Source organism: Dermacentor andersoni, chromosome 9, assembly GCF_023375885.2.
Source record: "Dermacentor andersoni chromosome 9, qqDerAnde1_hic_scaffold, whole genome shotgun sequence".
Lineage (NCBI taxonomy): Eukaryota > Metazoa > Arthropoda > Arachnida > Ixodida > Ixodidae > Dermacentor > Dermacentor andersoni.
In genome coordinates, this window is record NC_092822.1 from 33,213,798 (window position 1) to 33,239,416 (window position 25,619).

The 25,619-nt window shown below is 47.4% G+C and overlaps 1 long non-coding RNA gene across 7 annotated transcripts in view; it reads left to right on the plus strand.

Annotated features, from left to right (window-relative positions):
- Positions 1-25,619, plus strand: part of LOC129383818 (uncharacterized) — a 514,476-nt gene that overhangs the window by 453,418 nt on the left and 35,439 nt on the right. For 6 of the 7 annotated variants that reach the window (XR_011890290.1, XR_011890292.1, XR_011890293.1 and 3 more), the window contains one exon: positions 11,483-11,544. The exons of the other annotated variant lie outside the window; for it this stretch is intronic. This is a non-coding gene — a long non-coding RNA (uncharacterized lncRNA). The remainder of the gene's footprint in view (positions 1-11,482; positions 11,545-25,619) is intronic. 7 annotated transcript variants of the gene reach the window in all.

Genomic DNA, 25,619 nt, shown 5'->3' on the forward strand with positions numbered 1-25,619 from the left:
GTAGAACACGTAATTCGGTTGCTGCGGAGGTGATGCGTATCGGTGAACGCACGTAGTTGGATCAGCACTTCCTGTTTTCCCTCTTTCTTCACATCATCGGCGTCGTGGATATATACCGGGTGCTGAGGCAGGAGTGCATTAGGAGTAAAGACTGTCTTACCGGAGATGGATACAATCACGCTCAGCGAATTTTGCGAGGTCGCAGCTCCCAGGCACTCTCGATGTCAGGAATTGATGGTATGTGACACGAATGCATGGCGACACCAGAGTGCACTTTCGGCATATTGCGTTTGTTTTTCTTTCTTCTAATTTCTTTTTCTTTTTTTCTTTTTGTTGTGACGGCAGGTGTTATGGATCCACTGGGATCAACTAGTACTTTTTTGTGTACTGGTGTCAATCTCCTTATCCCCAGAGTACATTGCAATAGCTTTAATGAAAAAAAAAAAAATGCCAGAACACCGCGAGTATTTCATCTCCGGACTCGCAGATTGCCGGTAGAAGATTTTACATCTCAGCGACTCCACTGATGCTGTAGTAAAGGATATTGCGCCTGGACAGTACCGTGTCTCCTCATTTGACCACTCGTCAAATGATCGGCTGGCGGCATGTTCGGCCTGCTTATTCACAGAATGTGAAAATGAAGCCAAAATACAAACGAAAGCAGTAAGAACGAGCAATGTAATAAGAATTGGTTGTTTAGTTAAACAAATAATTGAATAAATAAATAAATAAAGTCATCAATTATTAAATTAATTACTGAAAAGTAAGAAAATGTAATTAGTGCTGACTTCAGTAACCGTGTAGAGCAGTCTTCTGATAACACGCCTGAATATCGGTCTGCGATTGGGAGGAAGAAGGGGGAGGAGAAGGAGACTGGGGGACAGGCACGTAGAACAGCAGTCAAGAGAGGATGAAAAAGAGAAAGTTTAGATTTATTCAACAGACCGGCTAGGCGTATATATCCGCAGTTCCAACATTTAATGACTTCCTCCAGAAAAGTTTGTCACGTGGGCCCCGCACACCGGCACTGTGAGGTCACGTGGAGAAGCCGGGTGGCGGGGCTCGTCCGGAAGTCACCGAGCGTTTCGTGAGCTTCCTCCCACACTCGAGAGGGACCACGTGACCGCAAGAGCGCATCGACGTTAACGGCTGACCGCCCCGTGGAAGATGCAGAAGAGCCAAAGGGTTTCTTCCTCGCAAGCACTGCACCGCAGGAAGGAGTGTTCGAAGGTCGCCACTTCACCGCAGTTGTTGCAGTTGTCCGTAGCTGCGAGCGAAGGGTAGGATAGGTGGGGGAGGAGAGAAAAAGAAAGATTCTCGTGCTTTTTTTTTGCCTTGACCACTAGGAGGCTCCACCTACATAAAAGGCGATGACGCAGTCTGGAGACATCGATGAATAAAGTTTCTTTTTTTTTGGCTCACGACAGTAAGACGGAAAGGAAGACGAGGCCACCTGCTTTCCCGGATATTCCCATCAATTCTTTCTTCAGATATTCCTTAGCATGGACCCGCCGTGGTTGCTCAGTGGCTATGGTGTTGGGCTGCTGAGCACGAGGTCGCGGGATCGAATCCCGGCCACGGCGGCCGCATTTCGATGGGGGCGAAATGCGAAAACACCCGTGTACTTAGATTTAGGTGCACGTTAAAGAACCCCAGGTGGTCGAAATTTCCGGAGTCCTCCACTACGGCGTGCCTCATAATCAGAAAGTGGTTTTGGCACGTAAAACCCCATATATTATTATTATTATCCTTAGCATGGAGCGCAACTTAAACGCACACAGATAAATTATTAGTGCATCTTTCTTCACACATGCCTATTCTTTTGATGTATTCAGCTGAAGAAAAAATTTGCAAAAAGCGGGATTCCACATCACTAATTATCAGTCTTCATTAGAAGAGAGCAAGAAAAAAAATCAAAGAATAGACTGCTCCAACGAAAACTACACAGTGGGATGTTATGAATGACTGAATGAATTAATTAATGTTTCGCAGTTTCACCCTAAGGGCGAAGCCTCAACAATGACAGCAATGTCTATAGTGTCAACTCGCAACACCTCGGACGGTGTTCTAACTAAAGTCAGAACAACATCTGGCACCTGCACGTTGACGCGACGCAGCATGCAATTACACTACTGTTTCACTTCAGAAACAGCCCCCGGGTAGCTACCGGGCATCTCAGAACGGTGGGATGACAAGCACTACCGGTGGTGTTGCCGGCGTCGCGCCATGATGGTGCACGAGATGGTATCGACGGGAAACCGGTGGTGACGGTCAGCGCCCCACGACCTATTAGATAACGCGAGCTTTACACTCACTGCCGGTTTCACAAAGACCAATCTACAGGTGCAGAAGCTCAGCCGGAACGCTAGTGTCTTTAACAACATGAGCGCGCACAACGCTGATGCAAGCAGCGGAGGGCAATACGCTGCCCCGTCTCCGTCACTGAGCCGAATCGCCGGGTCAATGACGATGGGTTCACTTAGCGCCCCGTAGATTTCAGGCCTATTGCACTCTTCATTATGACTTCGTGCTCCTTGCACCGAAGTCTCCGTTACCAAGCCCAGCGCGACGAAAGAGCGGTGACGACGTTGAAATCACCACGTCCCCATTATACTCTGTGGCGGTCGCACAAGGTAGCATGACGTCACGGATGTTTGCTGCGTTCCATTTGTTTTCGTTTTCTTCAACTAGTCCCGTCATTTAGAAACTAAATCATACTGTTTATTATCGGCATAATTTGAGCAACAGCGCACCTTATAGACCGGGAGCGGCTTGCACGGACGTTTAATAATGAAAATAATTAGGAATTGAAGAACGCGTTCTTGTGCTGACTAGGCGTTGTCTACGGAGCATTTAAGAACGCTTTCTTAGATTAATTATTATTTTCTTTAATAAATGTTCGTGCAAGCCGCCGCGGGTGTTCCAGCGAGCACTTTCAAAAATTTTTTATGCTTGCCTGTGGCCGGGTTCATGAGCTGGTCTACTAGAAGACGCGGACATTACTCGCCAGACAAATCAACTGCATAATCGGCCATTTAGCAAAAAATCACCAATTAACTTTTAAACTAATTACCTAATGGTCCATATTGCAATTTACAAATTCTAGCCGGGTAGCTCACAAGGTGGATCCACTTGGAACAAATTCGCAGGATGACTACACTTTAGAGATATTATGTCCTGAACTTTTCGTAGAAATGCATTGGCGCTCACGTTACTTAATTATGAAAACATCGTTTTATGTATTCAAGCGCAAAGGTAAAACTGCAACGCCAATGCGTTTCTCCGCAAAGGTCGGGAATTAGTATATCGAAACTGTTGTCATACTGAGAATTTGTTCCAAGTGTATGCGCCTTGCGAGTTCCACGTCTAGAATTTGTAAATTGCAATATGAGTCATAAGGTAGTTAGTTATAATGTTAATTAGTGAATTTTTGTGAATTAGTTTGGTTATGCGTTTAATCTTTTTTTTGCAGGTAGTGTCCGCCGACTATATATGAGGGGTTGGTTCTGCTCCGGCGAGGAAGCACTCGTGCAGAAATCGACAGCGAGGGTGACGTGGCGTCGCGGCGATGCCCTCTCCCTTCAGCAGCTGCTGTATCCTCTCTACCGCTCCACTCCGTAGAGGCGCACTCGGGATGTGGCGTCGCAGCCAACGGCAATGCGAGTTGAATTGCCGTTTTGCTGCTACAAAATATCGACGCCGGCTTTTTCGCTCAATGGGCCATTTGACACTTTGGCATCAAAATTATATGTTTTGACTCGAGGCAGAGCGCTATTAGCCGTACGAACGGTTAGCGTTGCGGTTGAGCTGCTCGCATGGTGTCATAATATTGACACGTGTACTTATGTTTAACGGGCAACCACGTTTCGCCGCCTAACAAATGTTATCGCACAGCGCGGGACGCGTCTGCATGTATCCGAAGTTTCTGGAAAGTTATCGATGCTTCTAACCGCTGTCTGTTGTCGCCGAACCTTGTATTATCTGATTTCATCGCGTGACTCGAATGTTGTAGAACTTTGTGGAAAGCATGCGGGTCCCAACGATTAGTCTGGAACATTCGACGACTGTTGTATAAAAGCCGACGCGCTTGACCAGCTGATCAGATTTCCGACGATCGCCGACTGTGTTCGCCGCTTTCGTTGTGCTATAAGTGTAGCCTGTTTTGTGGGCACAAGTTCGCCCAATAAAATTTAGTTTTCTCGTTCACAGTATTGCTACTGTGTTCTTCTACGTCACCACCACGTGACATCTGGTGGAGGTGCTTTGCGTTCATGTACCGGACGCCCCCACAAATCCGTGACCCAAGCCCTCACTCGGAAGACACCAACGTCGCCAAGAACCAGCGAGGTAGCCGCAGGCTGCAAGGACTGCCCCCGGAGCACGGACTTTTGCCTGAGACGACTAGGAAGATGGCCACCACGTCCACCCCAATGGCAGCCCCAGCGTCACCCGTCGTGCTGCAGCAGCCCAGGGAGCCTCCGACGTTCCGCGGTTCAACTTTCGAGGACCCGGAAAGCTGGCTCGAGACGTACGAGAGAGTCGCTACCTTTAACAACTGGAACAGCGACGACAAACTGCGATATGTCTTCTTCGCTTTGGAAGACGCGGCCAGGACGTGGTTCGAGAACCGAGAAGCCACCTTAACGACCTGGGAACTTTTCCGAAGCGGCTTCCTGCAGACGTTCGCAAGCGTCGTACGCCGAGAACGAGCCCAAGCGCTATTAGAAACCCGGGTGCAGCTACCTAATGAGACGACCGCGATCTACACGGAAGAAATGAGCCGTCTCTTCCGCCACGCCGACCCTGAAATGCCCGAGGAGAAGAAAGTCCGCCTGCTGATGCGTGGTGTGAAGGAGGAACTTTTTGCCGGAATGGTACGAAGCCCACCGAAGACCGTGGACGAGTTTCTTCGCGAGGCCACCAGCATCGAGAAGACACTCGAGATCCGAAACCGGCAATTCGACCGCCGCACAAACTCGACGAACTACGCCGGAGTTCAATCACTGGCCACCGACGACCTGCGCGAGGCTATCCGAGCAGTCGTGCGGGAGGAGCTACAAAAGCTGTTCCCACCATCACAGCCTCAAGTGGCTTCGATTGCCGACGCCGTGCGTGAAGAGCTCCAACAACAACTTGGAGTAGCCCCTGTATCGCCCCAGCCTGAGCCGCAAGCGATGACCTACGCCGCCGTCGCACGCCGTCAAGGTCCCCCTCCGCGACCGCGCCAGGGCCCTGTCACGCCGCAGTTCCGTCGTCCGCCACCGCCAGCGCCAGCACGACCACCCATCGCCCAGCGGACCTACGCGAGGAAGACGGACATTTGGCGCGCTCCTGACCACCGCCCGCTCTGCTACCACTGCGGAGAAGCGGGGCACATCTACCGCCGATGCCCATACCGGGAGATGGGACTGCGAGGTTTCGCCGTTAACGCGCCGCGGCCACAGATTGGCGAACGACCTCGCGATATCGCCGACTACCTCGCCGCCACTCAGTGGAGCCCTCGACGAGCTTCCCATTCACCGTCACCAGGCCGCTACCTGTCACCGCAGCACCGACCATACACTGGCCCAGCCCGGGGCCGGTCCGTCAGCCCATATCCGGAAAACTAAAAGCAGCAACCGATGGAGGTGCGGTTGCTGTTCGTCGAACTGACGAAGATCCTCCGCCGCCGACGAAGACGACGAAGAAACCATCTCGACGACTTAATGACGACACGCCGCCGTCCCGAAGAAGTCGGGAAGCCAAGACTACACCGACGAAAGACGACTTGACGACGCGACGTTCCAGCTTCAGATCAACACGACGCAGCCGTGATCCGACGCCAAGACCCAACTGCAACGCCAGACAAAGAACCACCGACCTCGACGTGCTTCTCGACGGCCACGCAGTCACTGCCTTAGTCGACACAGGGGCCGATTACTCCGTAATGAGTGGACACATCGCCGTCCAGTTGAAGAAGGTTAAGACTGCATGGGAAGGCCCTCAAATTCGGACCGCTGGAGGACACCTGATTACGCCGACAGGAATGTGCACGGCAAGAATTACCATTCACGACCGGACTTACCCTGTCACCTTCGTTATCCTCCAACAGTGTTCACGAGACGTCATTCTCGGCATGGACTTCCTCAACCAACACGGCGCAGTCATCGACCTGAAGTCGAAGTCAATAACGCTGTCGGAAGATCATGCAATACCGCCGGAGAGCCCTCGTAGTCACCACGCCTTGAGTGTGCTTGAAGATCAAGTGAGCATCCCGCCTCGCTCCAGCATTGTTATTTTGGTCGGCACCGAAACACCCGCTGACGTAGAAGGCGTCATCGAAGGCGACCAACGTCTACTGCTCGACCGTGAAATTTGCGTCGCAAGAGGGATCGCTCGACTGCACGGAGGAAACACGAAAGTGTTGCTGACAAACTTCAGCAAGGAGTTCAAGCACATCAACAAGGGCACGACGATCGCATACATCGAGGAAATTGTGGAAACCAGCGATGCCTTTGTCCTCTCGGATTCTATCGCATCTACCCCGACAACCGTAGTTCCCGAGCCAGACTTCGACATAAGTCCAAGTCTCCCCGTGATTAAGCAGCAACAGCTCAGAAGTCTGCTTCGACGATACAAAGGCTGCTTTTCGACGTCATCGAGGATTCGACAAACACCAGTCGCAAAGCATCGCATAATAACCGAAGAATGCGCTCGACCACTACGCCAGAGCCCTTACCGAGTTTCGACGCGGGAACGTGAAGCTATAAGAGAACAAGTCGACGAAATGCTGCGCGACGACATCATCCAGCCGTCGAAAAGCCCGTGGGCATCCCCTGTTGTCCTGGTAAAGAAAAAGGACGGAACCCTACGTTTCTGTGTCGATTATCGTCGACTGAACAAGATCACGAAGAAGGATGTATACCCCCTCCCACGGATAGACGACGCATTAGATCGGCTCTGCAACGCTAAATACTTCTCGTCGATGGACCTCAAGTCTGGCTATTGGCAAATTGAAGTCGACGAAAGAGATCGCGAAAAGACCGCCTTCATCACCCCAGACGGCCTCTACGAGTTCAAGGTTATGCCATTTGGACTGTGCTCGGCGCCTGCAACGTTCCAGCGCGTGATGGACACGGTTTTAGCAGGATTGAAGTGGCAGACCTGTCTCGTTTACTTGGATGACGTCGTTGTCTTCGCCGAAAATTTCGACGATCACCTTAGGCGGCTCGCAACAGTACTCGAGGCCATCAAGTCATCAGGGCTCACTCTGAAGCCAGAAAAGTGCCGCTTCGCCTACGATGAGCTTCTGTTCCTAGGCCACGTCATCAGCAAGTCTGGAGTCCGCCCCGACCCGCAGAAGACAGCTGCCATCGCAAAGTTTCCGCAGCCCACCGACAAGAAGGCAGTGCGTAGATTTCTTGGCATGTGTGCCTACTACAGGCGATTTGTCAAGGACTTTTCACGCATCGCTGAGCCGCTGACACAGCTAACTAAATGTGACATCGAGTTCAAGTGGGAAACGCCGCAGGCCGACGCATTTGAAGAACTCAAACGACGCATGCAGTCGCCGCCCGTACTTGCGCACTTCGACGAGCTCGCCGATACCGAAATCCACACTGACGCCAGTAGCCTAGGCCTCGGTGCCGTCCTAGTCCAGAGAAAAGATGGACATGAACACGTGATAGCTTACGCTAGCCGGTCGTTGTCAAAAGCGGAAGGCAATTATTCCACAACGGAAAAGGAATGCCTCGCCATCGTTTGGGCTACAGCGAAATTTCGCCCCTACCTATATGGCAGGCCATTCAGAGTGGTCAGCGACCATCACGCGTTGTGTTGGCTAGCTAACTTAAAGGACCCTTCAGGACGGCTGGCACGGTGGAGCCTCAGACTACAAGAATACGACATCACTGTAACATACAAGTCCGGTCGAAAACACTCAGATGCCGATTGCCTATCACGCGCCCCCATTGACCCGCCGGCGCAAGATAACGAGGATGACGACGCCTTCCTTGGAATAATAAGCGCGGAAGACTTCGCTGATCAACAACGAGGGGACCCGGAGCTAAAAGCCCTTGTCGAGTATTTGGAAGGGCACACCGACGTTGTCCCTAGGGCATTTAAGCGTGGATTATCTTCGTTCACGCTTCAAAACAACCTACTCGTGAAGAAAAACTTTTCACCAGTCCGCGCCAACTACCTTCTTGTTGTTCCGTCGGCGCTGCGTCCAGAAGTACTGCACGCCTTACACGACGATCCCACTGCTGGGCACCTCGGATTCTCCCGGACGCTGTCGAGGATACATGAAAGGTATTACTGGCCGCGTCTTACCGCCGACGTCGCCCGTTACGTCAAGACATGCCGAGACTGTCAACGACGCAAGACACCACCGACAAGGCCAGCAGGGTTACTACAGCCGATCGAACCTCCTCGTCGACCATTCGAGCAGATTGGGATGGATTTGTTGGGGCCGTTTCCGACGTCAACATCCGGGAATAAGTGGATCGTCGTGGCGACGGACTATCTCACCCGATTCGCTGAAACAAAAGCTCTACCGAAAGGCAGCGCAGCCGAGGTGGCGAAGTTTTTCGTCGAGAACATCCTGCTGCGACATGGCGCCCCAGAAGTCCTCATCACCGACAGAGGAACGGCTTTTACAGCAGAGCTCACCCAAGCCATTCTGCAATATAGCCAGACAAGCCACAGGAGGACAACTGCCTACCATCCGCAAACTAATGGTCTCACGGAGCGCCTGAATAAGACCCTCGCCGACATGCTAGCGATGTACGTCGACGTTGAGCACAAGACGTGGGACGCGGTCCTGCCGTATGTAACCTTCGCTTACAACACTGCGGTGCAAGAAACAACACAGATCACGCCGTTTAAGCTGGTTTACGGCAGGAACCCGACGACGACGCTCGACGCCATGCTGCCCCACGTCATTGACGAAGAGAATGTTGACGTCGCTAGCTATCTCCAGCGCGCCGAAGAAGCCCGACAGCTCGCCCGCCTCCGGATCAAGAGCCAGCAGAGGACCGACAGCCGACACTACAACCTCCGACGACGCTTCGTCGAGTACCAGCCCGGCGACCGTGTTTGGGTATGGACCCCGATACGCCGACGAGGACTCAGTGAGAAGCTACTGCGACGCTATTTCGGACCCTACAAGGTCATCCGACGTATTGGCGCTCTGGACTATGAGGTCGTGCCAGACGGCATTTCGCATTCACAGCGGCGCCGCGCACGATCTGAAGTGGTCCACGTGGTGCGTCTGAAACCCTTTTACGGACGCTGACGAACTTCCTTATTTTTGTTTTCTTTACTACGGGTGTTTTTCTTGATTGCTTTCATTTGTATGCAGCATCGGGTCGATGCTTTTTTTTAAGAGGGGGGTATTGACACGTGTACTTATGTTTAACGGGCAACCACGTTTCGCCGCCTAACAAATGTTATCGCACAGCGCGGGACGCGTCTGCATGTATCCGAAGTTTCTGGAAAGTTATCGATGCTTCTAACCGCTGTCTGTTGTCGCCGAACCTTGTATTATCTGATTTCATCGCGTGACTCGAATGTTGTAGAACTTTGTGGAAAGCATGCGGGTCCCAACGATTAGTCTGGAACATTCGACGACTGTTGTATAAAAGCCGACGCGCTTGACCCGCTGATCAGATTTCCGACGATCGCCGACTGTGTTCGCCGCTTTCGTTGTGCTATAAGTGTAGCCTGTTTTGTGGGCACAAGTTCGCCCAATAAAATTTAGTTTTCTCGTTCACAGTATTGCTACTGTGTTCTTCTACGTCACCACCACGTGACAATATTGCAACGATGCGACCTGTGGCGACACAGGCCGTAGGGAAACTGCTGCCGGGTAGAAGAGACAGCGCCCTGGCAGCCACCAGGCATCTCACAACGCTCACGTATAGGGTGCGTTGACCCCAGTGACGTCACGTGGATTAGCGGCGCCCGGTGAGGCTGGTTGGTGCGTCGACCGCCCTTCCCTCCATCCCCTCTTCTCTTTCTCTTGCCACCTGCCTCTTATTTCTTAACGCATATTTTGTGTACTTTTGTGCACTCGTGAAATAATTTGAAAGGGCAGCGCCCCTATTGGTGCCTGTAACTGTACACCCATTTCCGTGAAAGATGAAAAACAAAAACGACAATGTGGTAGCAATTTGACATGTCAGGTTTTGTAAGCGTTCTAGAAATTCTGGCGATAGGCACTGCAAGATCAGAGCCCACAGTTCGCGGCCGCAAGTATTCTACATTAAAATGACATTAGGCAAACAATGTCCTTCACGATAAAAAACACTGCTTACCACGAAATATAATTACGATTCGTTATAACTGAAAACACTTACTTTTCTTCAATGATATTAAAGGGAGAATGAGACATCCACCCAAACTTAGCTAAGGGCTACAAAGGAAGCCCGTACGGGTTTCTCGAAAGGAAAGCTTCGCAGCTGAAGAAAAATTAGCGTGGTCCGGGATGGAATGATGATCGAATATAAAATAGTGAGTGAATACTTTCAACAGAACTTACTACAGTTAGGCTGCACTTCCATTTCTACAATATTTTCCCTTATACATTAGCCCACATTGAATAGCCCGCCATTAATATGTACCTTTGACAATGGGGTGAACATTTTCACGAGATTTAGTAACGAATGCAACCGTCGCGCTTTCAAACCACCTCTACACATGGAATCACAACACTGAGCACGTGTATGCAGTTTAAAGCGACAGAGTAAGCAAATAGAAAAAAAAAAACGGTACATTTGGTGGTCAACCTCGCTTCTTCCTTATAAAGGGGGAGAAGAGGAAGTTTTGCGTTTGCAATCTCTGTTCCCCTCCCGGATTTTTTTGTTTAAGTACCATAAGTATCCAAGTGTAGTGTTTCTTTAGAAGGATCAGACACAGAACCGGAAGCACGAACCCACACGTGTGCTTCACTTCTCATGTGACGTATCACAGGCCACTTGTCACGCTGTTACATCACCACTTCTCTAGCTCCAGCCAATTCTTTTCTTTGGCCTATTCAGCTGCCCGGTGCACAGACGTTAACACCATTCGGCTAAAAGCAGAGGAGATAACAGAGGTTTGAGTGGCGATCGCTGCAAAGCCGCCGCTGAGCGGGATCCAACCCAGGAGCTGACCACCAATAGCTGTAACAACTGAAATCACTATAATATGGCTGTTTATCATCGCTCACGATGACGAAGTGCCTAACCCGTATTTAATCGCATGCCTGTTCGCAAAACCAAGCTAATAATACTCATCATCTAAGCATTCTAGCGCAAAGGATTGCTCCGCCTATTTCTGCCCTTCTTGATTTCATGCAGCGTTCATAAAGCATCCCTATATAAAGGTCAATGTCGAAGTTTGAATGTCTTTGTTGTGCAATTATATGCAACGGTTCGGATTATGCTAGGAAGTGACAGTTTCGTCAAGCGTTAGACTTGGCATTTCCCTCATTTTCACTGGATCGAATCTGTGTGTTTTCCAGTTGTTTTGGGGGCTCGAGGAAACATTACGGATAACGGCAGTACCGGACTCTCCAACGCTACAGTAACTTTCTACAAAGATTATAGTAAATATAAGGGGAGAGAAAATTTATCTCTCATAATTCGAAATATGCTTCCTACTCAAACGAAGTATGAACAACATGTCTCGGACAGTTCACGGAGGAGACCGTTTAAAACCAACTACGCACCTCGTACGCTCGAAAAACTAAGAGAGTTCCGGGTACTCTTTTTGGGGCAGTATCTGCTTGTCCCATATTTCACTCTCTTTTATAGAGTACATCGACGCTCTTTGAGAGAGAATAGGACAACTCCTCCTCACGGAGTTTTGTTACTCCACCGCAAGGCAGTGCTAGTACTATTCCGCAGTGCTAATACTCTCCCCACAGGGGTAATAGTACTCCCCCAGACAGAGTGCTTCTACTCCTCCAAACCGAGCACATCTACTCCTCCAAGTCGAGTGTTTCTACTCTCTCAAACGGCGATTATACTCCTTAAGAACAGAATGCTAGTACTCTTCAAATAGTATGAAAGTACGATGTAGATCCATGGTCACGTTAGAAGGGATTCGCAATACTTACAGGTTGGGAATATTTGATTCCTTCATAAGCAGCTCCTGCACTTATGCTTGGTGAATGGAATGTAATCTGTACTCGCCGACTTACTCAAATGAAACATTGTCTCTTAAAAATTCAAAATCTTTATTAATCAGTCACAAGACAAACTAAATCATCATTTCAGAAACATACTGAGAAACACATAAAATCATATTACAATGATGCCCATGAACTTTAGAACACATCTTGTAACAAAACATAAGTATATTCTCTAAAATTCCATCAGTATTAGTGTAGAAATATTATTTAATTTCAATTGGCTCCTTCTTTTGAAACATAAACCAGACAATGGAAAGTTAAACAGAACAAACGTGTGCAAACTCACAAAGTATTGACACTATGATCGAAGAGAAATATGTGCCACATTACGGTACAAACCGCGTGCACTTATATGGCGGAGGTTACCAGATGAGCTGCTAAGCATGGGGCTGGTAATGTAGATAAATTCTGCAAGAAACTTTTCTTGTGTGCCATATTCTAAGATAGTATCTCATTTGATAACGTCCTGTAGCGTGTGGTTGTTCCCAATTGAGAGTACAGTGCATTTAGAAATCTGTTGTACGTTCTCATGTGAGGTCGCGTGTCTAGCTAGCTTTGCTTATATTTCACATAAAGTTATTCATGTATGGGCTGCACCCCATTGTTTCTAAGTGTGGCTTGTCGTGGCTCTGCAGCAATATCTTGCCGGTCTCAACGCGGTACAAAGGCGTATGGTATTTCCTATTCGGTTGGCCTCCTCCCGAAAGTAGCTTCCTGGTGTTTTGGGGATTAATGTGTTACACTTTCACAGAAATAGACAAAATTAATTTTACAATATTATCTAGTGTGTAGCAAATGAGTAGAAAACTGCAACGAGCATTGACATTAAAATATGACCCATCAAATTTCTTGTCATATATGGTAGCTTTTCAATCCCATTACGGTAGGAATGCTTTACTTCTGAGGAGGAGCTAGCATAATTACATGATCAATTATTGTGATTCATTGAATATGCAATCTAACTAAAGTATAGCATGGCTTCAGATGTGAACCAAAAATCTGATGTTATGAATATGATGCATCAAAGGCGACATAAGCATAAGTACAGGCAGGGAAATGCACGAAAGAGACAAACAAACAAGCAAAACATAAATTGAGAATGACACCATTCTGTTTCACATATCCCTTCTATGCAGGTGGATTTTGCATGCGACTATGCATATACTTGCACAATGAAGCAACGACCTGAAACCAAAGCTTTTTTCCTACTGAAGTGGTTAAGGTGCGCTAAAGTAAGAAAAAATATCGCATGTCACAGAATCTTCGTCTCAAAACAAGTAAATTTGTTTCTGGAAAAATTAATACATCGCCTCACTGTGCACTCTATCTTAAGTCCAGAAATTCACCATGTGCAAAAATGATTTATTTTATTTCGCCTTACAAAAATTATATCTACAGAAGCCATGAAACTAAGGGGCTTTTGCTTAACACTATATGTTCACATCCGCCAATTGATGAACAAGTGTTCTACTCAGATGCTCTCAGTTTGGATTTAGCGCATCTCTACCTCCACTAGCAGACTTCGTTGGCAAGTAGATTGAGTCACCCTAATCAAAATATCAAAAGAGTAGGATATTTAGATTTAAACAAAAAAGCAGTAACCGAAAGTTCATCCTCGTTCAGCACCAATGTGAAAATACTCCAGCCAATGAATAGAATATTGGTCCTTGTCAGATGGCATAAGTCTGTCATTAGTCGAGTGGGTCGCAAACAGCACTTGTGACACATCCTAAGCACGTACCCAGTGTGCCCCCCGCATCATCTCCGGTCGGTTGTGCCACTGCTCAAGCCATAATTTGAGGATCATATCTGTAAGCATGATGCTCAGTACGGATAAAAATATGGTCCTCCTGTTCAATGGATATGACTGGATGTGCCTGTAAGAAAGGGCAACAAGGCTTGTTATGGCAAGGTTACCCACATTTCCATAATAACAAGAAAGTTCAATGCGGCCTGCATCTATGCTTACTAAGAGGCACCCACTTATTTTCATTTACGAGGTGCGCAATGTAGTTCATTTTTGATAGACTCGACTACTGCTGCAGTTTGAAATCTAGCATTTTACATTCCTGAAGCATCTAAAAGTTGCAGTTAGACCAAAGTTATTAGTTTATTAGACCAACTCTGTGTTTTGTGCGCGACAGACGACTGGCAACACGTAATCGAAGCAACATCTTATTTTGATACTTTATTTCTTCACAAAGATAATAAAGCGATAAACACATTTTGATCTGCGCGCAATTGCAAGATACGTACATTACGCTTGTAACCCCCAGAACAAGGTTGATTTAGCTGTTCATATGACATAACACTGAAATGGCAACTTACATTAGCAAATGCACAGGCATGTCAAAAACATTAAGCGCATGCAAAGCGCCCCTGCAACTGTAAGTCCACACAGTATCCGTAATATTCGATGCCGATGCATAACTCGCTGCTTGACAATTCGCCTAGTTCGTTGACATAAGCATCCTTTCAGATTCGGACCCTGCTCGAAAACCGCCAAAGGAGACATAAAATCAGACATATAATCGCACCATTTCAATACATGAGCAAAAACAGTTCAGTCTTAGGGCTAAACACCATGACAGCAATTTAGTGCGCTACGGCGACGAGCGATGGCTTGGAACGACAAAACGGGCCGTCGTTTTAACACATCAATTGGTTCTGGAAACCCAAAATTTGTCGATCGTCGCCCGGAAGAGCTATGAGCGACTAGACAGTAGGGCGAAGCCGCAGCTGGATATACATCACTGAAATACTACCGATTGTCGCGTGGAACGAGTAAACGATTGAATTTTTATACGTGCAAAGATAAGAACCTACTGCAAGCCCTTCAAAAATATTTTATGCAACATTTTACAGTAAAATAAATCAACTCAATTTACTAAAGCACGCGTCACGCCAGTTTTGACGCGTATTTGCAGCCCTCATACCGGCAACACCGGGCAGACGTCTCTCAATATCGTCGCTCGCACGGAGTACGACTTGTAGGCGACAGGCTAACCCAACAGCCTTCTCCATCGCATCGCTTGTAGCTGTCACGCGCAAGATCGCTTATATGTGGTTTATACTTTATTCACCATAAAGCATGAATTCCTCATGCGTTTTCAGTAAGTTCAAGATAACGCGCCCAAATGACCTCTTGCGGCATGCAGCTGAATGCCTGCGGCAAAGTTTCTCACTAGCACTGGCGCTGCACATAACTTCAGTGGCCGTAGATTATCCATGGTCGAGACACCATCATTAGCGTGGCTTATTTATAACGAACACCCGATGCGGTTGCTCAGTGGCTATGGTGTTAGGCTGCTCAGCACAATGTCGCGGGATCGATTCCCGGCCACGGCGGCCGCATTTCGATGGGGCTCGAAATGCGAAAACACCCGTGTACTTAGATTTGGGTGTACGGTAAAGAACCTCAGGTGGTCGAAATTTTCGGAGTCCTCCACTACGGCGTGCCTCATAATCAGAAAGTGGTTTTGGCACGTGAAACCCCATAATTTTTTTTATTTATAACGAAAGCACGCAGCAAGCAAAATGATGCTTTCTTTTATGTGCCTCTTCATTTCAACAGCGTTCCGTACACAGAAGACTGCCAAACTGAAGTGAGTGAGTGAGTAAAGACTTTATTTGAAAACAAGGTATTGATGGATGACCTTGTTGCTAGGCAGACACGAGCCCCTGGGCCCGGGCGGCTTCTTCTGCTCTCTTGATGACCTTGGCCTGCAGGTCAGGGTCGGAGCTGAGCAACACGGCCTCCCACTGCTCAGTATTACATATTTCGTGATTTTTGTGATTTTCGGCTGGGCATGACCATATAATATGGAACAAATCCGCTTTTTTCTTACAATGCTTACATGTATTAGGGTATTGGTCCGGGTAGTAGTAGTGATAGGCTACGGGGTTGGGGTAGCTGTTTGTCTGAAGTCGTCTCCAAGCTACTTCTTGTCGCTTGTTAAGCGATTTGTGTGCTGGCGGGTACACTGCCCTGGCTAACCTGTAGTGGTGAGTTATTTCCGGGTAACTGACCATCCGATCCCTCTCTGATCCTAGCGTGAGCCGTCCGGGTGCTCGGTTGATGAGTCCTCGAGTGGCGGTGTGGGCGGCATCGTTGCCGGGGAAGGAGGAGTGTGCTTGTGCCCAAATGATCTGGATTGGTCGTGGGTGTTGGTTGGTGTCTACTATGTGTTTTACGGGTGCCGAGACCCGACCTTTCGCAAAATTTCCTACTGCTCCTTTGTAATCGCTAATAATTTAATGACAATGTGTCGAGGCTATTGCCAGAGCGATAGCCGCCTCTTCCACTGTTTCAGAGCTTCTGGTACGGATTGAACTACCAGCGCGTATTTGACCTGAGGAGTCCACCAGTACAAGGGACATACAGATGCGTTCTATGTGTTCTGCTCCGTCGACGTAGACCACGTCTTTGAAGGCATGGAATTTATTATGTAAGGCTTTGGACCACTCGGCCCTCCTTCCCTTGTGGAATTCGGGGTGCATGTTTTTAGGGAGTGGATTGATTTTGAGATGGCGCCTCTGATCGTGAGGAATGTCTACTTTAATGCTTTGCATCGACTCGTAGTTGATGCCGAGATTCTGGGGGTTGTTTCGCCCGGCGGCACTCTGAGCTAGCCTTTCGTATTGAGATATAAGGTGCGCTTCCACAAGTTCATCGAGAGTGTTGTGCACACCTAGGGCTAGCAATTTAGTATTGGCCGTTCTCATAAGTAGCCCGAGAGCCTGTTTGTAGGCCTTCCGGATAATTCCCTCTATTTTCTCTCTCTCAGCCAATTTGAGGCAGAGGTACGGGGTGATGTAAGTGATGCGGCGGAGAACGAAGGCATGTACCAACCTTATGAGGTTGGCTTCTTTCATGCCAGAGTGTCGGTTGGAAATTCTTGAAATGAGTCCCATCGTCTGCTGAACGCATGCTTCCAGTTTATGAATTGTGTTGCCAGTGTGCCCGTGAGCCTGCATGAAGAGGCCAAGTACACGGATGGTGGTCACCACCGGGATGGCGCCTCCTCCGGCTCGCAGAGTAATTTCTGAGGGTGGTGCAGTGTCGGATTTGCGGGATGTAGGGGCTCTGAGTAGAAAGAGTTCTGATTTTTGCGGGAGCAGGCGAGGCCTTTGTCGGTCACGTAGTTTTCAACCGTGTCTACAGCGTGTTGTAGCATGGTTTCTATATCTCGATCGCTACCTTTGACCACCCACAGGGTGATGTCGTCGGCATACAGACTGTAGTGTAGATCTGGAATCTGATGAAGTTGTTCCGGTAATCGGATCATTGCTAAATTAAAGAGGAAGGGGGATAAGACTGATTCCTGCGGTGTGCCACGACTTCCCTCTTGTGCGTCTTCAAATACACAAAACGCGCACGCTTCGCATAGGCTCCGAAACATGGGCTGATGAACGAACCATTTTAAGTGTCCTCTCGCCTCACGTCTTACGAGCATACCATGGTTCTGGCAGCGTTTGCGATTTTCAAAACTCTTACGGATAGCCGCAAGCGTTAAAATCGCATGCCGTTATCGCGAGTACTGGCTTTTCAGACTGACATCGAGAAACACAGCGCGCTTGCCTCGTCCGTTGTCAATCGCGTCGGCTAAGCGCTGCGGCGACTTCCTGGCGACAGCATGTCATATACGCAGAATGTGCACCTAAGTTAGAATTCACTTAGCGTGGAGGATTTGATGTTATATGCAACGAACGGCTGTCGTGTTTTCGTGGTGACACGAGATGGCTGACACACGATCTCCCTTGGATGGCCTTCGTTGCTGCTCGATGGACGGATCACCTCTCTCCGGTGCTGTGCTGTCCAGCGATGTGGAGCGCGCGCGCGCTGGAGCAACTCCGAGTGAAAAAGTAGAGCGCTCGCTCCGCGTTCCTTTGAACTGTGGCTGCCTGTTCTCTTAGAAGCAAAACGGTGTGTTCTTTGCTCAGCGTGCGTGGGTGACAGATCGCTATGTTCGGGGCCAGCCTCCTATAGTTGAAGCCGAAGGTTACGCTACGTTTTTTTCTGTGTTGCCGCAAGAGAAGAACGGGCATTCTACGCTCTCTCAGAAGGGCAGAGTGAAAAGCATATTTCACCCTCTCGCTGCTGACGGAGTGACTAATACATTTCCCTCCACTCTACATTTTGCTAGAGTAAAACAACGCTTTGAAGAGTAAATCGGCTGCTTCACTCCTGCGATACCCTCCCTAGTTTTTAAAATGTATGATGCCCAAAGATTTGGAGAAGGCCAGTATTTGCTGAATGTTTTTAAAGCACATATATACAACAGGCTTCAAACTCCGGAAAATGTCTTATAAAAAGCGTCCCCTGTTTCCATCTAAGTCTGAAATTTGTGCTATCTTTTGTAATTTCTCAGGGAAGTAGGTAAACATTGTAGCCATATTGCTTAAAGCTTCTAAACAAGCCGGTAACGAGAGTTTGAATTTTTAATTTGGTCAATAACTAAAACGCACACATTTCTATCTTTTCCTACATAGTGAACCTAACAAACCGCACATTTTCTCTGCAATACTTTATACAAGGCATAGGTGCGCATTACTGTTCGACTGCTCGCGCTACATAGCAACACAATGAGAGGGCTCAAGGGGTGCTTCGGAGCCAAAGCTCTAATAATGCTACGTGCAAGCTACCTCACTCAGCCGCCGTAAGAACTCTGGCAATATTTGAACATATTTATGAAATGCCGCATCAGCAATTTCGAGGACTGGTCCAACAATGAAAGCCTATAGAGGATTTCCATCATACCTTGTGTCTTTTAGATTAAGAACATATTATTTTAGTCAAGAGACGTGTAATTGAGTTTACCTTTGCTACATATCGACCTTTGCTGAGACGGGTAATACGTAGGGGCACAAAAACGATGAGCGGGACAGCGCACCGTTGAAGTTATGCTGCACTCTACTGATTCGAAGTTTCGCTCGACAGGCGATGCCTTGACAGGAAAAGCAAGGTTAAGTTTGCTAGAAACTCTCGAACGATGTTGTATCTGCCTGCGGGGGCGACATGTTTGCGCGAAGCAGCACGCGTGGCAAATGATGCTGGTCACAAGGAACACAGTCCCCGCTAACGCCAACGTCACGAGCGCCGCCATTGTCGTAGCAGGCGTCGCACTAGGAAGTATGAAGCGTAGCTACGGGAACGCGACGGTATAGTAGACAACACAGCAGAAAAGAATGTTAACCGCAAGTGTATAGTGGCTGGGGACAATCGCCTAGGCGGAGGCACTGGTAAGAAAACCGGCTATGAATAACTAAGACATAAGACAGAACTAACATTTTTTGATAAATGAAGAGAAAAAATTTTTCCCAGCAAGGTCAGGATGCATTAAAACGCGCAGTTATAACGCGGGATACACCAAGAAAGAAGAAGCATGTGCTTGCTGCGGTAAAGCTAGGGAAGCTTTGGCACATAATATGTCAGAGAGCGAAGATATCTACGCGGTTGTAGGTTTAGGTAACGCTGGCATTCTTGATGGGCTGGGGGTTCAGGGACGGAAGCCAGAATGTACACATGTCGGCCATAAAGGTCTGCAAACTGTGGTTGTAGATGTGTTGGCAGAAACGTCGGGAGAGCACAAAAAACTGAGAGGCACAAAAACGAAGTTCCCTATAATGGAACAGAAAGCTTGACGCCGCGCATATTTGTCGTCTTAAGATAGTTAAGACATACGGCAAAATAAAAAAATAGAGATCTAGTACCAGCATTAAGTTGCCGTGCTTTCTTTTTGTTTCTTTTTCTTTTTTTTAACGGTGCCTCTCCGACAATCAGAAACACTTTCTATTTTGGCAAATTAGTTCAGCGGAAAACCGTAAGATGGAGGACAGTACAATAAAGATAAAATGGTGGATGAAAATTTTTCTGTTATTCAGTTGTTTGTTTTATTGTTCTTTTATTACTATGTTGATGTGGAGGAATTCACCAGAGAATACTTGGGAAACTCCACTTCTGCCGTAGGTTAACAATAATAGAAGATAGATGCTTTTGTGTGCTTCGACTTTCATTTCATTTTAGTACGTGAACACTCTGTCGCCAGTGGGTAAGGACATTTGTGTAACCGCGTGGACAGGAGTTCGATGGTGCTTGAACTCATCCTAGTAACAACCTCATCCTCATGCATGTTTATTATCACGAACTCTTTCATTTTCTTTTTTCCTTTCTACTGGGCAACGCCAGAAGCCTCAAAATCTCCAAGTTTGTGGAGCTCACTTTAGCATGAAGTATGTCCCAGCACGAGCACAAACTCGAAAGTATTTAGCTTGCCGGGCTCCTCGGAAAGAGAGGTCGAATCGACAAAACATTCATACAAAACATCTTCTCTCTCTTCTTTGTTTTCCTCCTCACCCAAATCTTTCGCAGCGTGCCATGGCTGACAGCTTTCTTTCTTGTTGGCTATGTTGTTGGGCTGCTAAGCACGAGGTCACGCGATCGAAACCCGGCCATGGCGGCCGCATTTCGATGCGGGCGAAATGCGAAAACAGCCATATACTTAGATTTAGGTGCACGTTAAAGAACCCAAGGTGGTCAAAATTTTCGGAGTCCCCCACTACGGCGTGCCTCATGGTTGTCGTATGAAGCTGATGACGTCATCACACATCGCCTCACGTGCACAGGTGGTCCAAAGCTCACACCACGCACGTTGTTACGTCACCAATACTCTAGCTCCAGCCCATTCTTTCCATCTGCCCATTGAGCTGCCCTGGGCGAAGATGTTTACAGGATTCGGTTACGAGCCACGGAGAAAACAAAGGCTCGATTGGCCGCCGCAGCAAAGGCGCTGCTCAGCGGGCTACAACCCCGGAGCGGACCGCCAACCGGTGTAGCAGCTGAAGTCGCTACATTATGGGCGTTTATCTTGGCTCACGATGCCGAAGTGCATAAGGCGTATTTACATGCATGCCTGTTAGTATAACGAAGCTAATGCTACTCATCGTCCACGTATTCTAGCTCATAAGATTGCGCCGCCCATTTCTGCACTCCTTGAATGAATATAGCGTTCGTGAAGCATCTCTGTAAATGTCTATGTCGAAGTTTGAATTTCTCTGTTGTGCAATTATGTGCAACGCTTCGGATTATGCCTGGAAACCATAGTTTCGTCTCGCATTCCGTTTAAGATTTCCCCCATTTTCATCAAATTGCAACTATGCGACTTTTATATGTTGCCTTATGGGGTGCTGGAGTACATTACGGATAACGGCAGTACGGCACTCTGCTACGCTTGGATACGTAGTTTGCTACAAAGACAGTAATATATCTACCCGGAGGGAAGATATATCGCTCATCACTCACAATATGCTTCGTAATTTAACGATGTATGAAGATCGTACATCGCGCGTTTCATAGAGGAGACAATTTAAAACAAACTAAGCGTCTGCTATGACGCACGAAAGCTTGGAGAATACGAGTATTTGCTGCATGTTTTTAAAGCACATAATTATACTACAGGCTTCAAACTCCGGAAAGCGTCTGATAAAAAGCGGCCCCTGTATCCACCTAAATCTGAAATTTCTCGTATATATTTTATATTTCTCAGGCAAGTAAGGCAACGTTGTAGCCATATTGCATAAAGCTTCTAAACGAGCCGGAAAGGCGGGTTTGAAATGCAGTTTGGTATATAATTAAAAGGCGCACACTTCACTCTTTTCCTGCATGCTGAACATTACCCCCCCCCCCCCCCCATTTTCTAAAAAAATATAAACTTCGTGATCGTGATCTAGTGCTTCCGTGAAAAACAGGCATATAACGCCACACAGCGCATATTGTCGCATTAGCTGCTTTGATATAATAACACTTGCATGCCACAATAACTGCACTACTTTACACAAGGCATTCGTTCGCAGAACTGTTCAAGTCCATGCGCTACATAGTAAAAGACATAGTTGCTTCCAGCACTGCTTTGGAGCCGATGCTTCAATAATGCTAGATGCAAGCTATCTTACTAATCCGCCGTAACGACTCTGGCAGTACTTGAGCATTTTTATGAAATGGTGCATCAGCAATTTCGCTGACTGTTTCATGGAGGAAAAGTAATAGACTATTTCTACCATAAATTCGGTCTTTTAGTGTAAGAACATACTATTTTATACCAGAGACATGTATTTGAGTTAACGTTTGAAACATATCAGCCTTTGCTTACACGGTTAATACGTAGATGCATACAGACAATAAGAGGGACAGCGCGCCGTTGAAGTTGTGCTGCAATTGATTGATTCAAAGTTTCGGCCGACGGGCAATGCATTGACAGGAAAAGCAAGGTCAAGCGTTTGCTAGGACTTCTCGGAGGATGTTGTACCTGTATGCGGGAGCGACATGTCTGCGCGGAGCAGCACGCCTGCCAACTGGTGCTGCACGGAAGGAACGGAACCCTGGCAGCTAACAGCTACATGAGCGCCGCCCAGGGCGTAGCGGGCGTCGCACTAGGAACTAGGAAGCATACCAGCCAAATCTCAGCCAGTATAGTAAACAGCATAGCAACGGAGAACGTTAACCGCAATGGCATAGTGGCTGGGGACAGTCACATAGGTGGAGGCAGTGGTAAAGAAACCGGCTATGAATAACTAAGAATGAAAATGAAACTAAGAGAGAATTTCTTTTTCGATAACTCAAGGGAAATCTTTTTTCGGAGTAATTGGCTCAGCATGCGCTGTTATAAAGCGAGATACACCAAGATAGAAGGAGCATGGGCCTGCTGCGGTAAAGATAAGGAAGCGTCGGAACATGTTACACCAGAAAGTGGAGATATCTACCTGGTCGTATATTTAGGTAACGGTGCTACCCTTGAACGACTGGAGTTCAGGAACAGCAGGGATAAAGTAAACATCTCCGCAATGGAGATCAGCAGAAGACGGTTGGAGGTGTGTTTGCACGAACGTCGGGAAACCACAAGAACCGTGGGGTGCAAAAGCGAAGTTCCCTATAATGGAACAGAGATTTGTCGCTGCGCATATTTGTCGCCTTAATATAGTTGAGACATGTGGTAAAACAAGAGAAATAGGGATTTTCTACCAGTATTCACTTGTACCGTTTCTTTAGTGGTGTTTTGCGGATATCAGAAGCAGTTTCTGTTTTGCCAAATACGTTTAGCGCGAACCCCCAAGGTTGAGGACAGTATATTAAAATGAAAATGGTGGGGGGCAATTTTTTTTTATTGGGTTTTCTGTTTGCCATTTTTTTCAATTCCGTGTTGGCCTGGATGAACTCAGTATCATGCTCTTCGGAAGCTCCACTTCTGTCCTGAATTAATAATTGTAGAAGTTAAATGCTCTTATGTGACTAGACTTTCCGTTCATTTTAGTACTTGGATAATCCTTCGCAAGTGGTTAAGGACATTTGTATAACCGCGTGGACAGCAGTTCGATGAGGCTTCAACTCATCGGGGTAACAACCTTACCTTTCATATATGCATCTTTATTATCACTAACTCTTTCATTTTCTTTTTCCCTCTCTACTGGGCAACGCCAGAAGCCTCATAATTTCCAAGTTTTTAGAGCTCACGTTACCATGAAGTATGTCCCAACACGAGCACAAACTCGAAAGTATTTAGCTTGCCGCGCTCCTCCGAAAGATAGGTCGAATCGACAAAACACCAATACATACTATCTTTCCTGTCTTCTTTGTTTTCCTCCTCACGCAACTCTTTCGCAGGGCGCCATAGTTCACAGCTTTCTTTCTTTTGTCTATGGTGCTGGGCTACTAAGTACGAGGTCACGTGATCAAAACCCGGCCACGGCGGCCGTATTTAGATAAGGGCGAAATGCGTAAACAGCCATGTGCTTAGACTTAGGTGTACGTTAAGGAACCCAAGGTGGTCCAAATGTCCGGAGTCCTCCACAACGATGTGCCTCATAATCAGTGATTTTTCCACGTAAGAGCCCAAAACTAAATTTTTTTTGACAGCTTGCTCAATTTTCAGTCAAGAGCTCAGCGTATCGCAAAGTCGCCAAGGTTACAGAAAAATGTAAGAAATGTGCAGTAAACGCTGAGTCGAAAAGGTGTTTGAAGGCAAGCATTCTAGTACGCCCCATGTACTCCCTGAAGCCACCATTCCGGCAAATAGCCTCCCTAATTTAGGTGTTGTATACTCACGTGGCGGAACCTGAACTTGAAGAGGGGACTCTGTATGAAACGAAAATGTTCTACCTTGAGTTTGCACCCTTGCTGCGTGGAAGCTACATCAGCTGGTATATGCGTGCAATCTTTTACATAAGGTGGACGTGAAGAGCATTTCCCGCATTGATCGCCTAGACTGAACTGTGGCGCTTTCTCACAGCGAGCTGTCTTAGACTAGTTTCCAGCGTTTCGTGATGTGCGTAGGCAAGAATTATGGCGGCCTGTATAGGGCTAAAATAGCTTCGGCACAAGGCAAAATCGCATCCGCGTATGTGCCCAGCGGTGTTTGAGGCCCGATGTGTCAACACCAGGGATGGATGCTTATTCGATGCGTTGCGATTTGCGCAAACAGCGACAGGGTGGCCGGTGTGCCCTGTGCCTTGCCGACGACGGGCGATACCCTTGCCGTGGAATGTGGTGACGCGTGCATCGTACAGACTGGGGACGGAATCGTTGTCGCCACCGTTTACGCTCGCCCCGGAGCGTCAGAGAGGGACCTTGAATATCTTATGATCGACACATTTGGGTGGATCCTCGCGGTTGACCCCAACCCTCTCGTATTGTGGGTGACTTTAACGTCGATGTGTATCGTCCCGACGGAAATTGGTTCTTGGTAATTCTCTTGGAAAGTGGCGGCCTTCGGTGCTACAGCAAGACCGATGTCTCCACGATGCGATATCGGTCGTGCATAGACCTAACGTTCTCTATGAACGTCTCCAGTGTCGTCAAAAAAAAAAAAAGAAAATATAGCCCATGGCCTTCTATCGTAGCGACCATAAAGCCATAATTGCTGGGGTGAAGAGATAGCCGCAAATATAAATAAACATGACAACGTGCATGCATGCATATTTGTGTTATATTGTTTTGTTGTCTTACTTTAATTTTGATATTGTTATACGCGGCTCGGCTGGTCATCCACCTTCGCACAGTAGAATAACTCGGAGTCTTACCTTTGGACTGAATAAATAGCCGCCTTTTTTCTTTTTGTTCTTGGGAACATTATGCAAAGGTTTGCTGGTACCGAATTAGATGGCTCCGGCTACTCTCCCTAACTCACAGATGCTTATTTAATCCTCCCATTTGTAATTTTGCTGTTTCTTATATATATGTATATATACACATTTATTTATTTATTTATTTATTTATTTATTTATTTATTTAAATATACCTTACAGGCCCCTAGAGGCCTTGTGTAAGGGGGGAGAGTACCACTCAAAGATTATACAGCAATTAGAATACACATGTGAATACATATACAAAAAATACAGTGTAAGAAGTACGCGAACATACAGTAATGTCGTGTTAAAATTGTATAAAAGACAAACCGAATGCTCTTGAACTCGA